Source organism: Zingiber officinale, chromosome 3B (assembly GCF_018446385.1).
Source record: "Zingiber officinale cultivar Zhangliang chromosome 3B, Zo_v1.1, whole genome shotgun sequence".
NCBI classification, from domain to species: Eukaryota; Viridiplantae; Streptophyta; class Magnoliopsida; order Zingiberales; family Zingiberaceae; genus Zingiber; species Zingiber officinale.
The window spans coordinates 55462069-55473125 of NC_055991.1; positions in this window are offsets into that span (position 1 = coordinate 55462069).

Here is an 11057-nt window from a genome sequence, read left to right on the forward strand (position 1 = left end):
GAGGTCTTTGTTTCTTTATAAAGTCAGTATAAAAGAAACGACCTCAAATGGTCCTACTCAATACACTCTAAGTGTACTAGTGTAATTATATAGTTAAGATAAATTAACACCTAATTACACTACGACCTTCCAATGGTTTGTTCCTTTCCATCATGGTCGTGAGCCACTGTTTATAATTTATAAGGAACCGATAATATGATCTTCTGTGTGTGACACCACACACCATGTTATCTACAATATAAATTAATTGAGCAACTACATTTATCATAAATGTAGACATTTGACCAATGTGATTCTTATTTCTAGATAAATGTTCATACCAAAAGCTAGGCTTTTAGTATACACTCTAACAATCTCCCACTTATACTAAAAGACTAAGCTGCCATATCTGCTGCCATACTTCTGATTCCCAAGCCTTTCAAAAAGCTCTTGCCTTAAGGACCTTAGGTTATCATCTGATGCAATCTAGGCGGCAACAACTTCTCCTCGTTATACAATTTCTTGTATTGGGTAGTACTTGCACTCTATTGTGTTTTCTTGCCTTATAGACTCATGGTTTCTTCGAGTTTGTTACTGCACCATTATTATTACAATAAATTGTAATAATCTTTGGACAAACCAGAAATCATATCTAAGTCTATCTTGAGGTAATTAAGTCATTCTGCTTTTATGGCTACCTCAGAGGCTTGCCATATACTCAGCTTCTATGGTGGAGTCCAGAAAAAACACCTATGCTTATCACTCTTCCATAGTTATGACTTTTCCTCCTAAAGTAAACACAAAACCCCGAGGTCGACTTATTATTGTCCCTATCCGATTGGAAGCCAAAATCTGTGTAACCCACAGGGACCAAATTAACTGCCTTGTAAGCTAGTATATAATCTCTAGCGCCTCTAAGGTACTTTAATATATGCTTTACTGCAGTCCAATGTCCTTGTCTAGGGTTACTTTGATATCTGCTAACTATGCCCTTGGTATTTCTGATCTCGTGCATAGCATACATTAGGCTTCCGATAGCCGAAGCATAAAGAACTGCCTTTATTTCCTTTATCTCCTTTGATGTCTACAGAGACATATCTTTAGATAAAGTTACTCCATCCTAAAAAGTAAGAAACCTTTATTGGAGTTTTGCATGCTTAAAACGAGCAAGGATTTTTCCGATGTATGAAGCTTGGAATAAGTAAAATATTCTTTTCTTGCGATCCCTTATTACTTTGATCTCAAGAATATATACATTCTTCCAAGTCCTTTATATCGAATTGTTTGGACAACCATACCCTTACTTCTGACAACATTTTGATATTGTTTCCAACTACCAAAAATGTTATCTACGTATTGTACAAGAAATACCACCATGCTTCCATCACACCTTTTGTATACACAAGACTTATCCAGTTACTAAATGAATCCAAAGGTCTGGATTACTTTGATAAACTGGATGTTCCAAGACCTTGAAGCTTTGTATCAGTCCATAGACTGATTGAGCTTGCACACAAGATGCTCTTAGCCCTTTGCAATGAACCCTTACGTTGCTTTATATGGATGCTTTCTTCAAGACTTCCATTAAGGAATGCTGTCTTGACATCCACTTACCAAATAGATAAAAGAATCCGGATAGACTTAAGCATGGCTACCAGTGAAAAAGTTTCCTTTTTCATCTAGCCTTGCTTTGAAAGTTTCTACCTTCCTGTCTATCCCTCTTTTCTTATTATAGACCTTTTTATACCCAAAGGCTTTTACACCATTTGGTGGTTCTACAAGCTTCCAGATTTTATTAGAATACATATATTCTAATTCTGTTATTCATTACTCTTTGCCAAAATATTGCATCTTTATCTTGGAGTGTTTCATCATATGTCCGGAGATCAGGTTCATGTCCTCCAGGGATCGAGTCCAAAAACTCTCCCAAAACATGAATCTTCTTAGGTTGCTTAACAACCCTCCCACTACGACAAGACACTTTCTGCAATTGTGTATCATTTGTGATACGTGTTGCAGTTTCCTTGTGGTATCTCATCTTGTACAGTTGGTACTAGATTAGACATGCCTTTTAATATTTCCTTAAGAACAAATTTTCTTATGGGAACATGGTTTATTACATAGTCCTTTTCTAAAAATCGGTCATTGATGCTAACAATGACCTTCTGATTTTTAAGACTACACACCTACTTTCATTTCACTAGGATAATCCACAAACAAATGAATTCCTGTCCAACTTATCATTGTCTCTCTTCTGCATATGTGCTGGATTACCCGAATCCGAATATGCTTCGAAATAGGCTTACGCCTATTCAGCAATTCTATATGAGTAGAGAGTTCTGACTTTGGAAGGTACTATATTCACTTCCGTTTCCAGAGTATATCCTAAAAATGATTTTGGTAATATTCTAAATAACTCATCAATCTACTTATTTCCATAAGAGTCCTATACCTTCCTTTCACCATTCTGTTGGGGTGTACCAGGTGTAGTTAGTTGGGATTGAATCCCTACTTCTGATAAGTGACTCCTAAATTCTCCCAAGAGGTACTTGCCACTATGTTCTTACCATAGTGACTTTTACTTTGTCGTTTCTCCACATCAGCCTCGTACTCTTTGAACTAATCAAAGTACTTAGACTTGCGGAACATCAAGTAAATATATCCGTATCTCAAATAGTTGTCTATAAAATAGATGAAATATTTGAAACAACCTCTTGCCTGGATGCTCATAGGATCACACAAATCATAATGAACCGATTTCAACATATCTTTGACTCCATACCCCTTGGACTTAAAAGCTTCTTGGTTATTTTCCTTCCAAGTAAGACTCGCAGGTTGGAAAGATTTCCACTACCAATGAACCCAAAAGTTCATCAGCTACCAATAAATCCTACTCAAGTATAACCTAGCTTTAGATGCCAAAGATATAATTGGTTCATTTCCGAAGGTTGCTTTCTCTTAAAATTAGAAGATGTGTTACTAATTTCCATTTGTTGCATCGTGGGAGTTATTGGATTATAAATTGTCAACCATCATACCAGAATAGATAACTTCCCTATTTTTCTTGATAACAACTTTGTTATCAAAATAGACACAATATCTATAATAGTTTAGAAACTGAAATCAGGTTCTTTCTAAACTTGGTACGTAAAGACAATTACTTAAAATCCATATTTTATTCTTATCAAAGGATAAACATCTCCCACTGCAACAGCTACCACTTTTACAGTAGTGCCCATGTGGACGGTGATTTACCTTTCATTTAGTTGTCGGATTTTCTGGAACCCTGCAATGAATTATAGACATGATTAATGGCATCTTGTATCTACACTCCAGGTTCTGGTAGATAACACCACTAGACATGTTTCAACTAATGAATTAAATACACCTAAATTGTTCTTAGTTCTAAGAAGACAGTCTACCTTAATGTCCAAGTCCTATTTCCAATCATTACAATTGGGACTACTAAGTCTTTTTCTATAGTATGACTACTAGGGATTGACAAACATCCTAAGAATCACAAAAATATTTGGTCAAGATCAACTCCTTAAAATCTCCATGAATTTTGTGTATACAAAATCGAAGAGGAGATTTTATTCATTAATTTTATTATCTCGTCAACTTTACTTTATGACGAATAAAATTAATAGTTGATCTGTCTTTGATCAAATATTTGGTGAAAACTCTTTGAATTTAAAATAACATTGATTCCTCAAACAATATTATTTAAATTCACCAACACCTCAAAACACCGTGAATTTTGCATGCCACGTTAGTGTGGACGTATACAAATTCATCATTTGTAAGAGGAGGGTTTTACCCATTGACTATCTTGTCAATATAACTTTTGACAAATAAAATTACCTCAAACATCATGAATCTTGTATGCCACGTTAGTGTGGACGTATACAAATTCAAACATTTGTAAGAGGGTTTTATTAATTTTATTATGTTGCCAATCTAGTTTTATGACAAATCAATAGTTGGTTTCCCTTTGGTCACACAAGTGATAGTAGTGACTCCTTTGGGGAGGATACTATTAAATGTGTCTAAGTGTATACCATTACTTGACACTAAGTCCATTAATAAGATTATGCCCCTTCCATTGGGGAAGATCACACGCTCTTAATTAACTTCCTATAGTCATCCAAAAATGGAAGTCTATTCTAGTGATCCACAAACAAGCTCATCCGTTATGGAGGAAGGCACTCAGAGCCAACGCGCAAGCTTGTTTGCATCACTTACAAACCAGTAATGGAGACCATGGGATTTACTTAAAAAATCCCTCTCCCACTTAGTTATTTATAAATGAGGAATTTTAGCTATGCTAGTCTACTAAATATGTAAACCAACATGCACACACAGCACAATATAAAAGCAATAAATAGAAAATCTAATTTTCAACTATTACGGCTTTTATCTCTAGTTGTCCTCCGTGTGTTGTCAACCCTAGCTGCTGCCATCTTTGGCCACCGCCACCGGGTCTAGTTGTCACATTCATCTTACTCCTTATTCCGCTGCGCCTCTGGTCCTCAAAAGGTTCCACGCCTTGCAAGACTCGATCCGCGACATAAATAGAATTTTACATTTTTCGATCCTATATTCCTTGAAGGAATGTACATGTATCTAGATCAAAAAATAAAATCCTAATAAAACTAAATACAGCTCCTGCTGTATTTTATAATACAATCATACACACACAATAAAATGCCCTTGACATGTCCAAGGGTCCAATCACACACATAATAACTATAAGCCATAATAGTTGGATCCTGCATCCACAAAGTTAGCACATCCTACTATTAACCTACCTAAATTATGTATGACATGTGCATAATTAAACTAATACCAAATACACAGAGGCAAAACCCTAGCTCTGATACCAATTGTTGGTTGCTACTCGAAAAACCTAGAGGTTCCACTGTACAAAAATTTTGTACAAAGGTCTGAACCTTTTCCTAGCTACCATGTGTTCTTTTAAATTAAATTTTGGACCTGCTGAACTTAACACGTTTGATCCAAAACTTAATCTATTCGTTCTTTTAGGTTTTGACTTGGGTCTCCTGCGGAACTTAACACGTTCGACCCAAATCACCTTAAGTTATTAATTCCATTAAATATTAATTTTCATAATTGGTTCCCAGTACTGACGTGGCAAGGCACATGGCCTTCTTGGATATGGGAGCAACCACCACAGACTAGACAAAACCTTTTATGGAAAGTTAATATTTAATTTCCTAAAATAACTTTAGGTTAACCGAAAAGAACAATCAAATCACAAGGGAAAGAAAAACAAAAGAACACTATATCGAAAACAAATTCGAAACTCTAGAATCGTATGCCTCTTTATTTAGTATTATTTCCAAAAATAACTAGTATGATGCGGAAACAAAAATTACTAGTTATACCTTTTAGAAAGACCTCTTGATCTTCTACCGTATTCCTCTTCTAACCTCGGACGTTGTGTGGGCAACGATCTTCCGAGATGAGAACCACCAAGCACCTTCTTCTTCCTTACAAGTTTCGGCCATCAAAAACTTCTCCTAGGATGAAGAGGTTCGGCCACCACCACCATGCTCCAAGGGATGCTAGAAAAGAGGCTTCTCCTTCTTCTCCTTCTTAGATCCGGCCACCAAAGCTATCTCCACCATGAGAAGGTTTCGGCCACACAAAGGAGAGGAGAGGAAAGAAAGGGCCGGCCACACCCAAGGAGAAAAGAGAGGAAAAATAGAATAGAGTCGTTAGCCTTGAAGCCTCCTCTACCCCCTCTTTTATAATCCTTGGTCTTGGCAAATAAGGAAAATTTAATAAAAACTTCCTTAATTCTTTTGCCATTGAAAAGAAAAATTTATTTAATTAAAATAATTTTCTCTTTTCAAATTATAATGGCCGGCTACTCTTCTCCCCAAAACAAGGAGAGTTTTATTTAAAACAAAAATTAAAACTTCCTAATTTATTTCTAGAAATTTATAAAAATTTCTCCAATAATTTTAATCCCTTCATGATTGGTTAATAAAAAGAATTTTATAAATTAAAATCTTTCTTTTAAACATGTGGATAATTTTCAAAAAGAAAAGTTATCTCTAAAAATTAAAATCTCCTTTCAATCTACAAATAAGGAAAGATATTAAATCTTTTCTTGATCTTTTGTAGAAACTAATAAAAGAGAATTTTTAATTTTTAAACTTTCTTTTAAATCATGAATATAATTAAAAGGAAAGTTTTTACCAAAATTAAAATCAACCTTTAATCTACAAATAAGGAAAGAGATTTTAACTCTTCTCTTAATCTTTTGTAGAATCTTATAAAAGGAAGGATTTAAATTTTTAAACTCTCTTTTAAATTATATTATCCACATAAGAAAATTTTAAAATTAAAATTCCTTTTTATTTTAATAGGGACGGCCACATGAATTCACCCATGAACATACCCATGGCCGGCCCTAGCTTGGTCTCCAAGCTAGCTTGGTCGGCCCCTATAGGATGGGTAAGAAGGTGGGTATAGGTGGGTATAGTACTCTATACTGCTAACAGTCTCCACAGAACACGTTATCAAGAATCTCCCAAGTAGACCACTATATATGACCGGCCGGGCGTAAGACGAATGCTGGCCGGTCGGACGCCCGGCAGGAAGTAAGGAGAAAAGGACAAGGGACGTCTTCTGACAGCGGGCATGCTCTATAATTCGGCCATACTCCAAATCTTACGACCAGGGGTTCCGTTGTCCCATCGAAGACGTGATTGGACTATAGCAGTATGGGGTCAGGTAAGCTCATTGACATGCCTTTACTTGGGTATGGGCTGAGGACGCGTGTACACCTCGGTATGTGTGCACCCGCTTCTCCACAGCCCTATATAAAGGCTCTCATCCTTCGACGGAGGTACGCTTTCTACAATATTTGGGGCCACTTCTTCAGTACTCGCTTACCTGACTTGAGCGTCGGAGGGTCGTCGCCGGGAAACCCTTCCCGGCCCGACTTCTGTGCAGGTTCGCCGGAGGTTCGTGCGACCAGTCGGAGATCTACGTCATCGACCAGGAGAGCGCCACATGTCCAGCGTCCATTGATTCAGCTTTCGGATAGGATCAACTATATTTATCTAGAGTATTCTATAAGATTAGTGAAGGGTCTTGGAGCTTTTTTTTTAAAAAAAAATTCTAGAATTATATATGGAGATGTTGTTAGATATATGTGAATAGAGAAGATGTAAAAAAGACATGAAGTCACAATGAGACTGTAGTTCTACATTAGGAGTTTTAAGGTATATTGGTTGATTTATATTGATTAACATACATTGATGATATGAACAAATGCATGGGGAGAGGTTCTCTCTTATGTATGGGTGCATAAGGGGTGTAAATTTATGGTCCGGATTTCACTAAATCAAGTTTACTCGTGTGCGAGCACGACCTGTGCGTGCCGAATGTCGGACCAGTCGGGGTAAAATTTATTCATGTGAAACAACCAATATTTTATCACTAATTTTTTACTGATTATTTAAATGGTTAGGGATGCATTAAATTAAAGATTAATGCAACGAGTAAAATGTTGGTGTTTCACAGTTGGTGAATAATGATCATTAAACGATTATTAACGCTGGCCATTGGTCTGAGCTCTTATATAAGGAGGCTACGACCATAAGCAAAAGTTTATATACACAAAAAGTAAAGCTCTCCACCTACGTTCCCCTCCTCCAGTGTGGTGCATCTCTAGCTCGGTGGAGTATCCGTGATAGTAGTTAGGTACCTCTTAGTTCGTCGTGACCACCAGTGCTTAGTGGGAATCATGGTTAACCGTTGTATCCTAAGAAACAGACAACCCTAAGAAAACCTCAAAGCACAGCCAGAGGTAGGGTGAATCTATTTCAAGGAAACTGTGACCTTCGCAGGCCTCAGTCTATTCTACCCGCTCGGTTGTTTTGCCCATCCGGTCGCACGCTCACCCAGCCACTCGGTTCTCTACCTGACTGAATGCTCTTCGCCCGCTTGAGCTGCTTTGTCCGACTGATTGCACTACCCAGTCGGTCACTTGGTCTGTGACTCACCTGTCTGCTCACTTAGCCCGCCCGACCACTCGCTTTGCCCACTCAGGTTGTTGCTCACCTGGTCGGGTACTTTGTCCTGCTAGTTTGCTCTTCCCAGTCGGGTGCTCTACCCGCTCTGCTTCACTGCTCGATCGGTCGCTCTGTCGCTCAGACCGCCCTATCTTCTACTATGAGGCTGCTCTACCCGATCGGACTCTCTCAATCGGCCTAGCTACCCGCTAGCCTCCCACCTCGGTCTGCCGGTAGACCTCTTAGCCCGATCTACCGCTCGACCATAGTGCAGTCTCCATTCGGTACTTGGCAGAAAACCAACACCTACTGGTAGACTGAGATAATCAGCTCATGTCATCTCGACAGATAAGTTGAATTTGATTCAATGTAGTTTAAATTCAGCCAATTCCCCAAGATCTCCAGCATCAGATTGTTTTGTCCAACAGATGTATCTTGAAATACTTCAAAACTTTTTGAAAATCATGAATTGTAACACAAGGCTATGTAAGGCAAGGGAGGAGCAAAGATTCTCTGGTCTATTTTTTATGGATCAGGGAATAGTCGACAATATAATTACGATCATGATTTAGTCGTAATGGGCCGCGATTCCTCCCTTGATTCATCTTCCCATCTAGGTTATAGTTTGGGTCAAAGTAGGCGCCAGAGGCCACCTCTTGCTCGGTGCCCTGCAGTCCGACCACCAACCCACCGTCGACGGCCTCTAAGCGGCCACCGGCCATCCACCCTGACCCAAACTATAACTTGAGTGGGAACATAAACCCAAGGAGGGATCACAACCAAATACGGCTGAATCGCGATAGGGATCCGACCGTAATTACATTGTGGACCATCCCTTGGTATAGAGGATTCGATCTCCAGGGGGAGTTCCACATTTAACGCGACCTCCATACTAAGCCGCATCTAAAATTTTATTAAAAAAATACATAAATAAAATTTTAAAATAGAATGATACAACAACAACCAATAATAATCAAGCCTTATCCGACTAGATGGGGTCAGCTATATGAATCATTTTACGCCATTAAACTCTATCTCATACTATATCATCATCTATACTTAACTAAATTTTATTTTATTATTGTTAACCAAGTCTTTTTCGATCTTCATCTTTATTGTTTGATATGTGTGTTTATCATAGTTTCACATCGTCTAACTAGAGTACTTATTAGTCATCTAAGTGCATGCCCGTACCATCTTAAACATGTCTCTCAGAGTTCTTCTTCAATAGATACAATTCTGACTTTTCTCTAATGCTCTCATTTTTTATTCTGTTCATCCTTATATGTCCACGCATCCATCTTAACATTCTCATCTATGAAACTCTCATCTTCTACTCATGTGCTCGAGTCATAGACCAACATTTAGCTCCATATAACATAAGCAGGTCTAACTGTAGTTTTATAGAATTTTCCTTTAAGTTTTAGAAGTACTTTATAATCACATAAAACATCCAATGCTCTCCTTCATTTCAAATATTTTGCTTGTATTTTATGTAAGACATTTCTTTTAATTCCTTCATTATTTTATAAAAATGATCCTAAAGATTTAAAACTCTTAGTTCTAGGCAACTCGTCATCTTCTATCTTAATAATTATCTCATTACGTCTAATATTACTAAATTTAAATTCTATATATTTTTTTTTTTATTATACTAAGACTAAAATCTTTTTTTCTAGTGTTTTCTGTTAAGATTCTAGTTTAACATTTACTTCTTCATATGTCTCATCTACCAAAACAATATAATCTATAAACAACATGTACTATGGTACTATGTTTTGAATGTGTGCAGTGAGTTCATCCATAATTAGTGTAAAAAGATAAGGACTTAGAGCTGATCTTTAATGTAACATTATCTTTACTGAAAATATTTCAGTTACTCCTTCTGAAGTTTTTTACTCTGATCATTTCATTCTCGTACATATCCTTAATTAGTTCAATATATGTTATGCTAACACGACTCTTTTCTAGAATTCTCTATATAATTTCACTTGAAAATCTATCATAAGTTTTTTCTAAGTCAATGAATATCATGTGTAGATCCTATTTTTACTCCCGATATTTTTCAATTAATTATCTAAGAAAATGTATAGCTTTGATTTTCGACCTTCTAGGTATAAACCTAAATTGATTTTTGGTCACCGAGATCTCCTTTCTTAATCTTTTTTGTAATATTATTTTTAAAGTTTCATGGTATGACTCATTAGTTTAATACTCCTATAGTTTACACAATTTTATACGTCTCCTTTGTAACACCCCAAATTTCATGATTTAGAGTTCTAAAAGTCCATAAAAATATTTAGAAATACTTTTAAAATATTCTAGAGATTTTTAGAAATTTTTAGAGTATTTTTATGCAATTTTTGGAGTTCGTTTGGTATTTTTACCAAGAGGAAGAAGTTTTAAAAAAAAGAAAAGGAATATGTTGAAGCCAGGATTTGAACCTGCAATCTGTGACTTCGAGCAAAACCAGCACAACCAGCTGAGCTACACGATTTTTATTAACTTTATATGGAGCGAAATGTATATATGCAGTAGATGGAACGTTTAAAATAAATCGGAGAAAAAGGGGCGCGGCCAAGAATCGAAGCCCAAACCTATGGCTTCAAGCAAAGCGCAACGGACCAACTGGTCTAGCGATCGTTGCTATTTAAATAGGCAACGACAAATATATAAGCTATAGTTGATAATAATAATAAAAAAAAACCCTTGTTATAAAGAGAGGATTTAGGTTTCCCGAAACCTAATTTCTTTCTCACCTCTTCTCCTCACGCGGCGTCGGCGATTCCTCTCGGGCAGAAACGAAGCCGCGGCTAGGGCTTCGTCTCCGGCGGCCGGCGAGCACTTTTCTCCAAGAGCTCTTCACACCGGTGAGATCCTCTCGTCGAGGAGAGGTTGTGGGCATGAGGAGGAGCCGAAGGTCGAGCTACCTGAAACCCTAGAGCCTTCCCTTTCGGTTGTAAGTCCAAGAACAGCGAGGTGAGTTGCTACTCACCTGCAGTAGGAGTAGTTCCGCGATTTTGTCTT